Genomic DNA, 18,269 nt, shown 5'->3' with positions numbered 1-18,269 from the left:
CAGCTGCAGTCAACTCCTGTAACACATTGATTAGCAGTATATTGACAAAAATTGCCATCTGTTAACAAGAAATAACACAGTGATTGATAGGTTACAAAAGTTATACAAAGTGTGTGGACACATTTGGAGAAGTGACACAGCCCACACAGTCAATAACGATAGAAATGATGCGGCAGAATTTTCCAGCTCAGCCTTGATTACCTAGCAGAAAGTGATCCTAGGCTTTTAGGTAAGGTATAACTTATTTTCATTCTGTTACTTTTATTTTTGTTGTTGTTGTTGTTGTTGTTGTTGTTGTTATTATTATTATTATTATTATTATTATTATTATTATTATTGGAGTGTATTTTCTAGCCCATAACTATCAGGGCTACAAAAGTGATTTTCTCAGTTTGCACCAACAAGACTTTCTGATTGCAGGTAAATCCAGCATAGCAGAGCAAGCACTGAAACGGCTGCCAGCTCTCTAATCTGGTTCAAGTCAAAATCATGTTTGGCATCACTTCAGCACAACATGAGAAGGAAATATGTTTTAAATATAGGGAGATGACTTCAGAATATATTCCATGAGCTTTATTTAGTGTAAGGATTTTTTGTTTTCCGAGTGAGTTGATATAGGAAAGGGATGTTAGACAGACAGGCTATTTTCATGCCTCTTTCAATCTGTCATATAAAACCACGAAGGTGGTTGTTGTTAGATTTCTAGTTTGTTTTCTCAATTTGTGGATGCCAGTCTGATAAAAACCCTCTTTACAAGTGTTAGAATTGAGCCCAACTATCAGACTTGTCCAGCTCCAAGCCTTTTTAAAATTTTTTTACTTATTGTAGGAAGAAAGGGGCAGATCCAACAGAAAGGAGTTGGAGCTTACGAGAGAAGGAGAAATAAAGGAACACATGTTTTTAGCTGAAACCTGGCTTCAGAGAAGCATTTACTTTCTTAGCACTGCTTAGATCTGAAAAGATCTATTCACAGTAAATTCTGGGCCAGGAAAATGATTTTTTAACTCATTTGGCTTTTAAGGCGTATTTTTAATTTTCCTTTTGTTCTGTGCATATACATATTTCCAGACCTTTGTATGGCAGCTTCTCCTGTTCCCTATACCATCCCCCTTTACAGGTAAGTCAGTGAGTGGACTTTTCCCCAAGACAGAATTATAAATGCTATAATACAGCCCCTAGTAGTGACACTTGGTATCACATTTCCAGAACCCTACCATTCTTGATTTCACTGAGCAATTTTTTCATGTGGGTTTTCCTCTAAATCACTGTGAGTGCAGCAACCACAAGACTTCACATGAATGAGGGCAGAGAAAAACAGTCCAAGGTGGCTCAATGAAGACTTTAAAGTGAAGCTTCATTCTTCTGAGCCCTGCTAAAGGACTGAAAATATTCTCACTGACTTAAGGAGAGTAGATCAAGGTCTAAGAGTGGTCAGTGAAGCATTTTCAAAGCAAGAATAGGAAATATTATCTGTACCCTGAAAGGGCCAGGTGTATTGAAGGATAAAAGGGAACAACCGTGCAGACAATGGGTTTGCAACAAGAGAAACCACCAAAGCCTGCAGACTTTATTTTGTGTGACTTTCCAGGAGAAATAACATAAAATGCAGGAGACACAGCCCTCACACATACATACACCTGGCACATGTGCCATTGGTTACATGTGAATTTAATAAACTTACACTTAATTGTCTCATGTGGCTGCAGTCCTACCCAGTCCATCTGGGATATATGTACAAGGGGAAAAAAAACCCCACACAGCACTTCCTTGATCTTTTCCCCATTTTTATTGAATCATTTCTGTCAGCTTACATGATGGCAGTTCTCAGACATGGCAATTGCTGCCTTTTATTCATTGCAGGAGTATTCAAATGGATTATCAGCCCTGACTGTATGGCCACTCTTTTGTCAAATTGAGTGAGGGTGGAAAGGCTGTGGCTCAAAACAAAGCTGTTCTTACTGTTCTTGGGTCTCATATAAAGGGGTTTTCCCTACATGGCAACCATAAACACAATTTGCTGTGGCTTATCTGACTATAAAAAAATAAAAATTAACCATTTGCATCTACCTATGGCTTGTATCTTCTGCTCTGCAAAAGTACTTGGTGGTGGCAGCTGCAGTGAACGGGCTCAGCTGGGAATTATGATGTGAATGGGTCCTTAGAGGAAAGGTTTGACTTGTGCTAATGACATTTTTGCCATGTGTATTAAATATTCCTATAGCATTTATCAAGTTTAAATGTAAATAGCAAGGAAAAGTATGCAAGAGCTTGTTAATGTTTTCTTCCTCTGTATATCTTGCTTATGAAATGGACCATTACTGGCTTCTGTTTGCATTCATTTTTAATATGAAAATCGTTTTGCTAGTTGGAAAATTAATAATATCTTTGTGAAGTTGTTTAAATGAACAGAACATGTGTTTAATGGTTTGTGGGGCTCTAAGTGGGAGCAGCAGCTAAAGCTTTGGTATAGAACCAGTGCTAATGTTGTTTTGTATTAAAAGCTCATTTTAAGACACCTACCAAAAATAATATGCTACAAAAGGAAATTGGTAGGTGCCTGGCTAGGTACCATATGAGTTTCTGAAACTATAAAATGGGGTGTTTTTAATAATAAATTGTGATTTCTTTATTAAAAAAACAATCTCTTACCACAGTATTATTCATCATTACCACTTGAATCTCCTCTTCCTGGAACTTGCAAATCTGAGCTAAAACAAAACAAAACAAAACAAAACAAAACAAAACAAAACAAAACAAAAACAAAAAAAAAAAATCCTAAAAGTCAGAAGTGTTAAAATATACTCCTAGTAGCTTTTGGTAGCTTAAGATCTGTGGTTCTGGTTTTTTCCTACCCTTTTTTCCTGTTGACAGATATTGTAGAGCTTCCTTTTTGTCATTTTTCTTCACATCTACTGTCTTTTTGTATTCCCTGGAGGAAAAGCCAATTGCCAAGCTGATACTTAATTACAAATACTGCTTGCAGTATTCCATTAAGACTGTTCATTTAAAAAAAACCCTCAAAATCCCAAAGCTATCACAGCTAATGATGTTTGATGCCTGCTGATTGAAATTATGACTAACAGAACAATGGCTGTTACATGTGCTTACTTAGGTTGTGGTCTCACAGAATCGTGTCTAAAAGATGCATTTAACTCCGACCACAGAGATTCAGTTCCTTGGAGATCAGCTTTCTATGGTAGTCTCATGATATTCTGGGGAAAAAAATATTTGGAGCAACAATATTTTAAGATTAATTGCCCAGTATCTAACTATTGATCACTAGTAGGTTGAGGAAATGGTTTCATTTTCATCTTGCTGACCTCTTACAGCAGTGAACCAGGGTGAACTCACAAGGACCCACCACTGTATAGGCACCTCTTAGAAGATTCAAAGAACAGTTTTAATGGATGGTGGAAATGGCTGAAAGTGGAGGTTGCTGAAGAGTAGTTCCAAAGTTGGGATTTATTCTGTTTGGCAGGCAGCAAGAAACAGTCAAAATGGACAGTGCAAAGCGCTGAAGGTCAGAGAAGAGCATTTTGTTATATCAGCATCCTTTGATACTTTAATGAGCATTTTTTGATTATTCATCCAATTATGTAATACCTTAAACTGATTTTACTTGCAAATATATTGCCCATTCCCAAGTCAAATGTGCCAGAGAACTCTGCAGTTTTTTATTTTCACAATATTTCATGACTTTTAGTGAAGTCATTGTAATAGTGGCCTTTACTTTTTACAATAAATCCCAGGCATCAATTATATACTTAGAAATATGAGACGTTATTTGTGACTTTGGAGATGCTAGTATAGACATTATTTTTTCCCTGAAAAAAAGAACTTTTTGTGCAGTTATGAGCAGTGTCTTTCTGGGACTGAGTTAATGAAGTCCTTGAATTTGTGCTGGGTCAGAATCTGCTCTGGTGTTGGCCCATTTCTTACACAAGGGATTTAAGGAGTACAAGAGGCCCTGACTTTGCTGGCAGTGAAGCCTAACATTTCCCTAAGGGAGACTGAGTTCTCAACTCACCCTGATTTCCAGTGCTGCCCCCACCCCAGGCTGGAGGGCTTAAATTGCTTCACCCAATGTAAAATGCTGGCTTAGGTTTGAGCACCCACCTCAGCGATTACAGAGCCTCTGGCACTTGGTCTGGGAATATGCCTATGTGAAGGGAAGATAAAATTGCAGCTTTTAGCTGGTGTTGATGGTGCTCTGATCTAGCTGTGTCTGGCAGCTGAAGTTTGGCCATCTCCAGGCTCTTCCTCACAAATTAATTCTGGACTATTTTCCTCTTTGGTATTTTTCCCTTTCGTTTTCATTTAAAATCCAAACTAATCCAAACCTTGGCTAACATTCTTTCCCAGGTTAGAAAAACCTTAACCAGCCTGATGTTGTAATTATGCTAATTGTGCTCAGCTGCTTTGTGCCCAGCCAGTGAGAGGGTTGTACTGAAGCCCTTTACCTGCAGCCCAAAACAAGTCAGTGATTAAAAGGCAGCATCCTTGGAATTAGCCTTTCTGCTCCCTGGAATTGCTGTTCCCATGGTAAATGCTGAGATGCAGGAGGCCAGGCCCTTCAGCACCAATCACACTGGTGGCTTGCAAAACAGTGATCTGCATAATCTTTCTTTCCGAAGCCAATACTGCCATGTTGGCTTTCTCTGATGGGAGGCCAATAGTTCTGCTCCCCCTCAGAAATTATTACCAGACAGAAGGAGTGAATCACAAGAGAAATTCTTGCATCAAAGCTGCAGAAGCCAGCTGTTATGGGAATTTCAGGGAATATCTGCTTCTGTGGCCTGCCTGCAGAAGCTGCTTGATTCAAATGCAGTGGCACTTGGGAAAGACAAGTACAGATTCATTAGCTCAAATCTTCAGCTGTTTGACTGGTTTATTTTCTAGCAGGCATTACCCTTTTCCAGTGGATTGATGTAGCCTTTGTTTTTCCATGTGTGACAATCTATTTTAGGATCCTCAAGGATCCCCAGCTCCCAGACTGCAGTGTGCTGCTGACAGGAGCTGCAGCATCTCTTCCCCAGGACCAGGAATTGTGCATGCTGAGCAAGCACCTTTATAAATGAGAGAGTCCTGCCAAGATGAGCTATCCTTGGGATTTAATGAATGTCCCAAAACACAGCAGATGTCTTGAGCCTTGCACAGAACCATGCCATTGTTACTAAGAACTGACTTGGGCTCTCAAAAGACCTCCCTGTAACCCTGCAGAGCAAACCTGATCCTGCCAGTCCTTCGTAGGGATTGTTTCCATCCCTTGGCTCTGAGGCTGCAGCCAACAGGTTTCAAGAGTTCATCCTGCCAACATTTTCCAATTGCATGTGGCACAAACAGAGACTTCCATGTATTGTATAAAAAAACCCTGTCAGATCCCTGAAATCTCCAAACCAGAGGAGTTAAATATTTCATAAGGAGAGCGAAGAGTGGTTTTATGTGGTGTAAATCATATTCCTGCATTTCACGTTGGGCTGTTTGTTTGCCTCTAGTGTTTACCTTCGTCCCATTCCCCATCAAGTAAGAGCAGCTGCAATCTTGAAACATCCTCTCTGCTGTCTTTAACTGGGAGCACACTTTGCACTGGAGGGAATTTCTTGTTTAAGAGCTTAAAAACAATTATTTGGGTGAGTAGTATTGATCTGAGGGTTGTGTTCAAAGTAGAAGTGTGTAAACTAGTGGGTTTAGAGATAGCAGTTGGTATATGGTTTCAAATAACTCACTTCAAAATGGTGCTGGAGTGTTATTGTGGATTCTGCTGAGTGTTTAGTGTCATGTTTGGAGATCTATATTCTCAGAAGAGTTGCACTGCGTGGTTTATGTAGAATCAAATTATATCCACTTTGATGGCAGAAACTGCCAGCAATGAGTGACCCCTTTCCTCCAGCTGATATTAAAAATGTTCTTTGATATGATGGGAATTACTCAAATACTGTGATTTTTATAAAAGCTTGAAAGTAGGTGAGATGTTCTGCTGCTGTGTGGGAGAAAATATATTATTTAACATAAGAAACTATGCCTGGCACATTAAAGAGGGCTGCTTGGCTTGAATGCATTTGAATTCTTTATCATGACAGTTTGTGCTACTAATGAGGTGCTACTGGGAGTGAAAGCCATTTTGCAGACTTGCTTCCTCAGCCATTTGGTGTGGTAATGAATCCCCTCCAAGTCAGGGCCACAGGATTTGCCTTTCCCTCTCTCCCGTGGAAGGGGACCCCTCACTCTGGCAGAAGCTGCAATTAGAGCTTTGCTGGAAGGGCCTGTGTTCTCCTGTATGTGGGTGTGGAATGGGGAAAAAGCCACTTTGGGAGCAAAATGCATATACTTGCCTTCTAAAGTTACTCAGAACAGAGTTTTTCAAGTGCTTAAAAAGTATTTTATCCTGCATTTATTTCAATTCTTATGAATTATGTATCATTCACTATAATCTGTGCTATGCCATATTTTCTCCCCAACCTGTACTGCTTCCAGCTTTTGCTCTCATATGGCAGATCCAGCTTCATAATCAAATCAGCCTGTTCCCTTCTGAGTAATGCCTTCCTCTCTCAGCTGTTTCCCTGAGGGCTGCACAATACAACATGGTCTGAAAGAAAAGCATTTCCCCCGTGCCTCGAGTCACAGCAGCAAGACATTTAGTCACCTGTCAAGCCTGTCTGATAGGCTGGCACGTTTAAACCTAAAATCAAAATGGGTTTGGTGTTTTGGGTTTGGTTGGGTTCTTTATTTCCTTTTTCCCCTTACTAACAAACCTGAGGCAGGGGAGATGTGACAGCTCTGCTTAGCACCAGCACAAGCAGCTCTCAGGCATGTGAAGGGACAAGATCTCTGCTGTTGGGTTACACACAGCAGCACCATCACAGTGATCTGTATTGCTCATTATCTACGTTAATATTCCCTCGGAGTGCACCAGACATGATGGATTTTATCATCAGCTGGTATCTTTGATTCAGCTGCATTTATTTCACTAGGACTCTACAAACCAATACCTGGCTTTAGATGTTAAACAAACAAAAATACGTCTTCTGATCAAATACCCTGCTGAGGTATCTAATTTTTTAACCTTCTACTTCCAGTTTTAATTGCCTTTTTTCCTTACAGAATCTCTTGTAAATCTCTCTCCCCTTCTGCCTTTCCACAGAGAGCAGGAGCTTTATTTTTATTTTTTAACAGCAGCTATCTGAATGCTTCTGAAAAAAAATGAATTGATTAAAAATGTTTTTAGTGTGGCTGTCTTCCTCTAAACAGGAAGCAGATTGAGCAACATACAAGTATTCTTCATAAAAATCATTCAACTGAAGTTAATGAATGTGAGCATGAGGGGATCAATCAGCCATGTACAAGAAATGATACAGAAACACATCATGCCAAGAGCTCACCACAACTTTAGCTCTGATGCCTGAACAAAGTCAAGCCATAATTTAGCCCCCAGATCTTATCAGATGCTGGTAGAAGTAAATCTGTCCTTGAGTGGAGTGCGGTTTTCAGCCAGAAATATGGTTTTAAGGTAGGTTGTTGCACGGAGGCTGTAAAAAGGAAAACCTTCAGCTCTTCTGGAGAAACTTAGTCAGTGCAATACCAGAATCTGTTGAGAAGGAAACCTAAAGCTTTTGAGGGCTGGTTGGTTGGTTTTCTCTTGTAGAATTTTTTTCAAATGTTCCTTAAATTACAGAAAAGTTGAATGCAATTTTCCATGGACTGAAGGAGACTGCGCTCACCTAGCAGTGACCTGCTTGCCACTAGCTAAATGGTATTTGACTTCTGTTTTTGTTTTTCAAACATTTGCTTTAAAATGAAATGCCAGGTTTGGGTTAGTGTTGGTTGGGTTTGAGGTTTTTTGTTTGTTTGGAGGTTTTTTTTGTGGTGGTGGTAAAAATTCTTTTCATCTGTTTTGTGACTTGTTTTTGCATTCCTGCTGTTCATATTCTGTCCACATAGCTCTGGACTGGAATGAGTATGTGTCCCTCAATAACAACAATCAGGGAAATTTTTATTCCTGGCTGCAAGTCACCTCATTCAGAAGTGCTTTTTAATTGCTAGGGGCTTCCACTAAATGGAAGATAGCTGGGATTAATTTCTGTGTGGTGCAGCTAATCATGTTTAACATTCAACCTTGCTGCAATTGAGCTGCCAGAAGCATCAGGAACAAACATGAAGTCTGGCTGGAGCAGCTGAGCTCATCCTGGCAATCATTAGGAAAAAAGAAAACCAAAATCCCAAAATTTATGAGGGGGGTAGGGGGGTGTGCGCTATGAGAGCATGGCTGTCTCCACAGCCTCTTCCTCAAAAGTGGAGATGAAATTTCTGTCTGTGGCACAAGAGCAGTGCATGGAGTAATAATATTGTGGAGCCATGGCTGCTTTTATTCCTACTTGAGGAACAGCAGAAGTACGGTCATTTTCCCTAGTCCTGCTTGCCTTAGGCCGGAGGGGTAGAGCAGCTACTTGTTTCCATGGAGGTGCTTTTTTAGCAGGAGAACTTAGCCTCGTGTCTCTGAGACAGAAAAGAGCTGATTTCCACCACTCCTCTTGGAAGGACATCGTGGGTGGAGTGTCTTTCATCCTAAACCTTGAGGGAGGAGGGGTGGGATGTTAAAAAAGGTCATCAGCACATTAGGATTTTACAGTTCAACTCCCAGAAGTCATAAACCGCCCCTTCACATCTGGAGCTGCTAAAAATCTAAGCGTGGATCTCCATAACAATCCTGTGGCTTTATAAAATGGGAAATGCAGCAGACGAGAGAGTAATGGAAGTGTTTTCCTGTTGTGGGATTTTTGGGAATGTGTAGACTTGGAATCAAGGCTCTTTGCAAATGAGAAGGGAGACAGCAACATAAAGGTTGGGTGGATTGGCTTATGTTGAACACATTGTTGATCTTAAGGTTTTCTTAAAAGTCCTGGTCCTCGCATCTTACAAAATTAATGGGGCAATCTGGGCTTGGAGAATCCATTGAAACAAAAGGGACAAGGTTTCCCATTGGCTTCAATGGGAAATACCTGTGGCTCTGCTCTTGCAGCAAATGAAAGACTTCCAGATGTGCAATGATATTAGCAATGAAAATTGAGAGGTTTATCCCATGAAAATTAATTTCTTTCTGTTGGCATTAGTGAAAGAATGATCAGGCTCACAAAGGTAAAAAATTTCCCTTCTGTTTGCAAAATGAGATAAAACTGAAAGTCAGAATTTGGATAGAGCTTTCAAAGGAATGGCATTCTAGATATCTATTGATGGATGATCCATGCAAGACTTGTAGAACTGATCCAGTCTAGATTCTACCCCAATTTCTAGGTAAAATCCAGTCCAGATTATTCCCCCATTTTTGCTGCCTGTCCTGTTCCCCAAGATCTGAGTGAGAAATAAGGGGGGAAAGTCGAGTTTTGGAGGTAAGCTGGGACAAGGTTTGGAAGCATCTTATATTCAGTGAGATTTCCCACTGGAAACAGCTGCTTCCCTCTTGCCTAAATATTTCCAACTAATTTGGCTTCTGGCAGAAAGTCCATGTGTTGTGGTTTGAAAGCAAAACGAACGAGAGGCTCCAAGTCAGAGAAATAATTTAATAAGAAAAAAGGTTAAAAGGTAAAAATAAAATAAAATAAATAATACGAAGCATCACTGACAGAGTCAGAATACAACCTGAGCAGGATGGTGGAAGCAGTCCAGGTGAGGTGCTCTTCCTGAAGCAGTGATCCTGTAGAAAGGTCTGGTAGCTCTGCTCCTCTGGGAATCCAGTGGGTAAGTGCTACTTGCACTGTCTCACATACCAGCTTATATCCAGATGAGACTGCTTGGCTCCTCCCCCTGGGCAGAGCATCTCACAATGGGATGAGGAGTTTGAAGTGGGTCCTTGATGGCCCATTAAACAGAGATAACTCCTGGAGGGAGTTACCTATGAGTCATGGGCCAGGCGTTAATGGGCCATTAGCAGAAGAAACCCCAAAGGCCATTAGCAGAAGACACCCTTGGGAAAACACTAGCCCACCTGGTTTCAACGGTTCATGAAGATGGTGATAGAATGAATACTTCATGTACATCCTACACTGCAACCCAGGACACCATGTGAGAATTTACAGCCAAAATGGCCTCAATGAAAACAGCAAAGGTAGACAAATTCAATAAAGTACTTTATCCTGCTTGACGGTAATAATTACTGGCACAAGTATCCAGGCAGGATTCTACCAAAACATGGATGCTCTTTAGTGCATAGTATTCAAGTTCTCCAAACAAAAACAGACCCCTAAGAGATCTGTTCAGTTTCTAAATACTTATTCCACATCCTGTATTCATTTCTGTGGCTACATTTGTGTTTCGTCTAACAAAGTTTCATTTTAATCATCTTGTAGCCCCAAATAACTTTGAAAATTCTAAGGTGGCATCTTTTTAGGGAAATCAGAGCAAAGATGAGCATTTTACAGTGCTTCAGACTCTGCCCAATGTCATCTTTTCTCCAGTAATAAAGCCAGCATGCTTTCAAGGACTTTGCTTCCAAATATCCCATTTTTAGAGGAATTGCCAACAGAGAAACTATTCTTCATCTTTAATTATTTAGGAGAGAGACTGCCAGCAGCAAGAGCCCAAGCACAGACCTATCAAATGAATGGCAGCAATTTCTGGGGCCAAAATCTACTGGGATTTGTTCACAGCAAACAAGGCCTGAGCACACCCAATTACAGATGTGTCCAGGGGTGTCCAGGGCAGCTTTTAATGGGATGGGACCCCCTCCTGCCCCAGCAATGAAGCTACTTCTCTTGGCAGGATAAAAAAGCTGCTCTTGGAATAAGGTCTAATTTCCATTTCTCAAGTGCAAGAAGCGTTTATTCTGGGTAGCTCCCTTGCCTTCTTCAATTCCAGCTGAATTTCTTGGTTTCTTCTTTGCAAATTCTCTGATTCCAGTGGGGTCACAAATTTTCAGGTGTGATTTATGTGGCTGTACAGCTGCAGGAGATGCTCAGTCATGGCTTCTGTGGTGATTACAGACCTGGGAAAAGGAGGTGATTTTCAGACAAATCATGGCAGATTTGTATTTGGGAAACAGGCCAGATATTTGTGATAAATACCTCTACATATAAATTGTCAGAAAGTTACAGACTGAAGGGGAAGAGTGTGGGTCAGAAGTTTGTGGTACAAACCAGCATCTAGTTGCTGCAGGGTTAATAGTGTCAAAATTATATTTGCATTTGCTAGCTAATTATTTATTTCATCTGCATGATAAATGTCTGATTTTTATGTTAATTGGACATATTTCTGGCACGGGAAAAATAACATCTGACAGTGACATTTAATGTCATTTGAATCTCACGAATGTTGAAGCAGTAATTTCTTTCTGGTGTTAGGATGAAAACAGAAGTGTTCTGTGCTTTGGTAGCAATTCCCACATCCCACACCTGCAGGGAGAGATGGACAGAACTCACCCTTCCCTGTCTCACTGTGCCACTACCACCATTTTCTTCTGATGATGAAAACACAAGGATAGTTTCTCCTCCTCTTCCTTCTGCCCTACATTGTGCTCTCTCGTCAGCTAGAACAGAAGGAGTTGAAAAGAAAAGCTGTGTAATTAGCCAAACCCCATAACTTAATGACTGTATTTTGTCTGGGTTACAAGGCTTGCATTTTACATCACAGTATCTTAAAGTAGTTCCTCATTGCTAGAAGTTGAAACTTGGTGGAGAAGTGGGGGGGGGGAAGAGCTCCTTCATATTAACAACTAAATGACAACAAATCCATTTCTTTTTGTACTGCTTTGATAAGAAGGAAACAGCACCAGGTGGGTTGTTGCAGGGAAAGATGAGGTGATCTGAGAGCCTGAGACACTCCAGTGATGGATGCTTAGGTTCAGCAAGGCACTTCCACACGTGACTAACCTTAAACACCTTGGACAAAATCATTGCTGCCCAAAAGTCATTATCATTGAACTCTGGTTCCTCCAGCACAGGCAGTGGATCATCCCTTGCACGAATTAGTGTTCCTTGCCAAGCAGCAGTGTAAATGTACCCTGTTGGAAGGTGTTATTTGCATTGTAAACTGATGTGTGCGTGGAGAGATTTATCTCTCAGCTGTCGGGAGGGAGAATTCTTGTACTTTGAGATATCTTAGAAGCTTGCAAATATTACTCAGCAAACAGTAGGTCCGAGCCTGTGGGACTGTAAATAAGCTTTATTTCATTGATTTCCATGGCTGTGTGCCAGTTTACTGAAGGACAAGATAAACTTCTGGATCTTCCCCTGCCCCTTTGCTGTTTGTTGTTCCCAAAAGCTGCTCAGAGCAGTCTGAGGCTGAGTTTCTGTCCCATGAGCTGCTGATAGCAGAGCCCTCAGCCCAGGGCTGAGTTGTTGTGTCCAAGGGCCAGGCAGGGTCCCGGGGGATCTGCACTCCACTTCTCCTGTATCAGCCAAGGGGTATCTTAGTCACAACAGAAAGTTGGCACCAAAATTTACTGACTTGGCACAGTTGGGTTTTGGTAGGAAACTGCTAAATGTGTTTTAAATCCAAAGGGTGTGTCTGAAGCATGGAAATACCAGCATTCTTTCATGAGCTGGAAGAAAATCAGAAAGAGATTGTATAAGCCTTACCTCTCTCCCAAGGCAGAAGTACCTACCTCCAGCTTGGCTCAGCATTGTTGGAGAGTTACAGCCCAGAGCTATTGCTTCTTAACACCTCATTTGTCTCCCTGGCTGTGGGCAATTGGATTACACTCCCTCGAAGCAGGGAACAGCATTGTCTGCTTTCATGTAGTGACCTGAAGGACACACTGAGGAAGTGGGAGACTCGAAGCTTTCTCTCTTTTTGCATCTCCTGAAGTGTGGTTTAGAGGCACCATAAATCAATCACCTCTTGCCACCACATTGTAAAGAGGACAAGTGAGAGAGCTGGGCTAAGAATGTAGGACTTTCATATTCCAATGACAAGGTACTTGCCAGAGGGGGAGGCAGCCCTGGATTTTGGACAGCTAGCAGTGGCCTGGATGTGCTTAGGGAAAAGCCTGTGTTAAAGCTGCAATGACAGGAATGGAGGTATGTTGATGATCTATCCAGAAAACCAACCTAAATGCTGCATGACGTACAAAATATGCATAGTTTGAGGCAGTGATTTAGACACCTAAGAAGCTTCACTTTGGAGCCAGCATTTACTGATGAGTTATTGACTGTATCTACAGCTCACTGAACAAAGCCCCTGCTCAAATAATTTGTTTGCTATTGACAGGAGCTGAGGTTGAAGTAAATTAATTTAGTCAAGCTCATTGATTTTTCACCACTTATGAAGAAGAGAGGTAACATTATCTAGGTGCTGCAATCACAAGGCTTCTCTCAAAGGGTCATACTCTAGTTCCTCTGAAGGTAATTCAAGAAAGATGATAACTGTGTGTGTGCCTGCTGCATTTTCCCAGAGAGGAGCCAGTTCAGACACTGCACTTAAATTAAGGGTGACGTTTTTCAAAGGCTAAAATGTTTTTGAAAATCAGAGAGATGTAGTCATAGCTATAGAGATACCACAATCTCAACAAAATTGAGCAGTAAAACACCAGGAGCAGGAATTTTTCGGCTTCAAAGGGTATTTGTGTTCTGTCTGCTGTCTGGAAATACAGTGTAATCAGAACTACAAGGTGGACTTTATCTCAACATGTCCAAGAGGAACACTGCTCATAAATTATGACTTCTGAGTCTACAATCCCTTTCTAGTTAGGACATGCCTCAGGGCTGGGGGAGGTTTATAGTTAGCCCAAATCGCACGGAAGATCTCGGGATGTACGAGGAGGTAGGGTCCCCTTCCTCTCCATGCCATTACCCCGTAACCCTGTTGTCAATCATCTTTCAGGAGAATCACGTGGGCGCACCACGGTTATATAAGCGGACGCCCGCGGGAAATAAATCGCATTCCGCCGTTCACCACATTGGTGTCACGCGTGGTCTGTCTGGCCAGTTTGTAAGTTCGCCGTGGTCTCCCGACTGACCAGGTCGCACTGCCTCGCACCCGTGAGGCAACAGAGGTTGAATAAGGCACCAGGGGCCTGGAGGAGAAGGGAAATGCCTGGTACTTCAGTGACTGCCTCTTCCTGGGGGCACTTTGCCTTAATTCCCAGGGATGTTATGTTCCTATCACTGTCACCTTGATTTATTAAAAAAACTATGGACATTGATCTAATACCAATATCCAACTATGACAGACAAAGGCTCTCTAACAGTTTAAAGTTAGAAAGTGTATGTTTATTACGACGCCGGGCAGTGTGCGGGATCGCTCCCAGAAACACACGCGCAATTTACAGATCATCACAGGGTCTTTTATCTACAGAAGTATTGAATACACAAACTACAAATGCATATTCATAGCTCTGATACCTCCCACTCCCCGCTTCGTATGGTAATTAGCCCAAAAAGCCATCAAGCATGCGTAGTTTGTTCTTTGAAATGGGTCGGTGGTCTTTTAATGGGGTGGGGTCCCAAAATGATGAAGTAAGATTGTCTTCCTCAGCTCTGACTTTTTAAACTTTAGTGTTTGTGACAGCTAAATCCTGTTATTCCCAGGACTGTTTGATTTATGATTGTATTGTGTTCATAGGGTCTATTGATTATTCAGGATGCAGAAGCCCTAGCTTGACAGTTCTCATGATTTATCAGTTCCTTATCAGTTCCTTCAGTCTGGCTTCTGTTAGCAAAAGGGAAGTCCTAGCTACATTATCTCAGCACTGTTTTGACTACAGTCTTCAATGCCTCAACCTGAGTGATGCCACCAGACTGAGCAGTTCACTCTGATGTGCCCCCTAAAGTGTCTTTGTGCCCTGATGGGGAAAGGCAGTTTTTTGTGTGAGGGCAGCTGAATTCTCTGAGCAGAGATCAGTAAAATTGTTCTTTGTTTTATTTATACCCTAGTGCTGTGTAGCAGTTGCTCTCAAAAGAAGCCAACCTCTTTCCTTGTGTCCTGAAACCCGCCTGGTCAGCCAGGCAGGCTATTGTACTGCTAAAATTATCCATTATTTACCTATGGATATCTCAATAGTTGCTTCCTTGATTTGGTTTGTTCTTTTCTTTATTAGTCTTCTGAGGGGGGTTAAAATTAGCCAGATATTGAATGGCCCTTGTATCAATAAAATGGAAATACATTTATGTACAGAATAAATGCAGCTTTGCCCAAGTAATGAACCAGTGGGACTGTGAGTACATGTGGGCTCACTGTGTGTGGTTATGCCAAGGACTCAGGGAGATGTTAGTACTGAGACTGCTAAGCCCAGGTGACTTTGATTGACATTCACTATTCATAAAGGTTTCATTTCATTTATTAACAAAATTAAACTAATCAATACCATTTATTGAAACTGGTGGGAGAAAAGTATGCAAAAATTACTTATATAATTTGTGTGGAACTTCCTTAAAAAAAAAAAATCACAGAACCCTAATGTAAAGTATACAGGAAATGGTCCCATTAGTTATTTGAGAAATTATCAAAATTTTATGTTGTGTCTGGAATTATTACAAAGTCTGGTGTTCTCTGCATCACCTTCATTGATATAAAAGTTCAGTATACTCTGTGGTGCTTTGTCAGCATTTCTGTACTGCCCTGTGGCTTGTATGTGCATGAGTGCCATGGTACAAGTTTGTGACACACTCCTTAGTCTTCACCTGTCCCCCAAGTGCCTCATTTAGGCAGCCTGGCCGTGCTTTAATCAATCATTAATTACTCGAAAAAAGCCCTTTTGTGATAAGGGTGATGTAACTGCCATTACCTCTTATTTAAGTGTGAGACAGGTGTGATAACTGCTCATTGTGTAGCTGGAGTGGAGCTGATGGTTATTATGGTGTGCAGTGTAGTTAAAATGCAGAGATTTCTAATATGAAAAGTACTTCATCTATTAAGTGGCACTAATAGGTGGATCACTCACAGGAGCTTCCCAGTTCCATTACTCATCCCGTGGCAGAGCCCAGAGTTTCCAGCACTGTCAGTGCTCAGCTGCTCTGGGAGCTCACCTGTTCAAACACAGAACTCCTGCAGAACAAACTCAGTGATATTTATTTATACATTTAAAGTGATTTGGATGCTTCTGATTAAATGGTTATGTGTGACTTTAGGAGTAAAAACATCAGCTTCCTCTTTTTAAAGTATCTACCAAAGAATATGTACGTTGTAAATGTAATTGCTTGGCAGTTGTTTTTATCTTGGGACAAGTGTGATCATCTTCCAGGGGAAAAAAACCGAAACACAAAAGCCAATAGGGCCACAGGTTTCTTCAAGAATGTTGTATTTGCAGTTATAAAGACAAAACTGCCACCTGTAACTTTTATGAGAGGTATTAAGTGATGCTAGGGAGGTTCAAAATGCCATGTAAGTTTAACTTCTGCAGCTTGCAAACCAGTTTTCTGGAAGTGTAAAGGAAAAGAATCCTGTCCTTTGGTGCTGAGCTAGAAAGGGAATTAGAAGAGTCTTCCTCTGCACAGGATAGCAAGAAGCACTGGGTGATTACCTGGTCCCACTGCTGTGGGGAATCTCTGCTGCCTGTACAGCTGCTAGCAGGGTTGCTGGAGGAGAGAGGGATGGCCACATTAATCTTATGAGGAATTTGCTGAGGTTGAACTTGACTCAAAGTGGATCAGGAACGAAAGTCTCACCCTGAAAGCTTGCAGGGAACTAAGGCAGAGGGGCAGGGATCTGACTGTGCACACGTAATTTCCAGCCTTTCCTGTTTGTAACCACGTTGGGAAATATCTCTTATTTTTTGTAGCCATGTAGAAGCACCTCCAGCCACTCTCTCTTCAGGGTTTTTTGGAGGCATTTTATAAACAAAGGACGTTTGTCTGGCTGCCAGCAGTTGTCCTAGGTGTGATACAGAAGCAATCCATTTATGCCAAGTTGAGTTTGAATGTGTTGAATGGAGAGTATGAGGGCTCTAAATAATCAGGGAATTTAGAGCAGAGAGTAATCACCAAGCAGATGTGAGCAATGTGATCCAAATGCTCTCAGCTCCCCGGGCAAAGAGATCAGGTCGATAACATTGTGCTGCAGGAGACAAAAAGGAGTTTGAATCCTAGAGCAGCTGAAAACTTGCCAGACTAATTTTTCTTCCCCACTTTTTGTCTCTGTTTGAACGGCACAGAACTCCCACAGCACAGACACTGGGATGGAAACACAGATGCAGAAAGGGAAACACTGTGGACATGTCCCAAATTGTGGCATCCAGGAGCTCTGCTTGGTGAGAAAGGGAGGTTTGTAGGGTGTCAGGAATGAGCTCTTGGCTATTTTTGTCACTTTGCCATTTTTGGTCTCTTACTAAATTTGTCATTGAGGATATAAAAGTGGCAATCTTGGTCTGAGATTGCTCTGCAGCTGGTTGCTGTGGCTTTGTGGGCAACACCACTGCATTCCTTCCATATCTGAGGCGTGCACGTATTCCAGAGCTCTTTGTGGAAAAGTGTGCACTAATTCAGCAGTTGCTGAAAGACAAATGGAATAAGTGAAGTGAGTAGTAAAGATACCTCCTAACTGCACAGAGCAGATACATTCCTTTCCCTTGAAATTCCCATTAATTTCTGGATTTGTTTGTGTTAGTGTCTTTTGGTCAGAAAATATCAGAAGCACTGACCTTTATATACAAAACAGGAACTTTGGTAATTTTCCCCTCTATTTTTCATGGCATGTGGTCGTTTGTTCAAAGCCCTTTAGACTTCTTATTTGAAAACTTTAGATCCTTCTTCAAAGAAATAAATTGTTAAGAAAAGATTTGAGCCTTCCTAGTTAGAGATATGATGTAAGAGGTCATCTCTTAGTTAAGGATTCCTTGATTGTTGTTGGAGGAAAAATAAAGTGGAGAGTGACTAGCATATATTTTTGATTCCTTTTAATTAAAATGCTACAGTATTTTTATTTTCAAATTGGCATGATGAGCTTTATGTTCTGGAGAATATTGGAGAAGCTTTTGGTATGTTGTTCATATGGGTGTTGTGACCAACAAACTGCAGTGAAAAGTCAGCATAGCCCAGGGCTGGTGGAGTCTGTGTCCTTTTATTTTTACTGGTTACATTTTAGATTGCTGTCATCTTGTTGGGTTGTCTGATTAGTAGATGAACTCAGTTTTAAAAAGAGCCTGATTTAATCTTTTTCAGGCTAATCATTCAAATGGAGATCACATTTATTGAGAATAACCTTAGCAGTTTAGAATATTGCAATTGGAGTTTTCTCTGCTGTTAGGTTGGGATAGAAAAAAAAGCCATCTGCTTTTCAGCTTTGTCAGTGGATATCCATCATCTCACTGGCAATTTTGTTCACTGTGCCTCCAGCTGATGTGTTTC

Source organism: Zosterops lateralis, assembly GCF_965231275.1.
Source record: "Zosterops lateralis genome assembly, chromosome: 3".
NCBI lineage: Eukaryota > Metazoa > Chordata > Aves > Passeriformes > Zosteropidae > Zosterops > Zosterops lateralis.
This window is presented reverse-complemented; position numbering follows the sequence as displayed.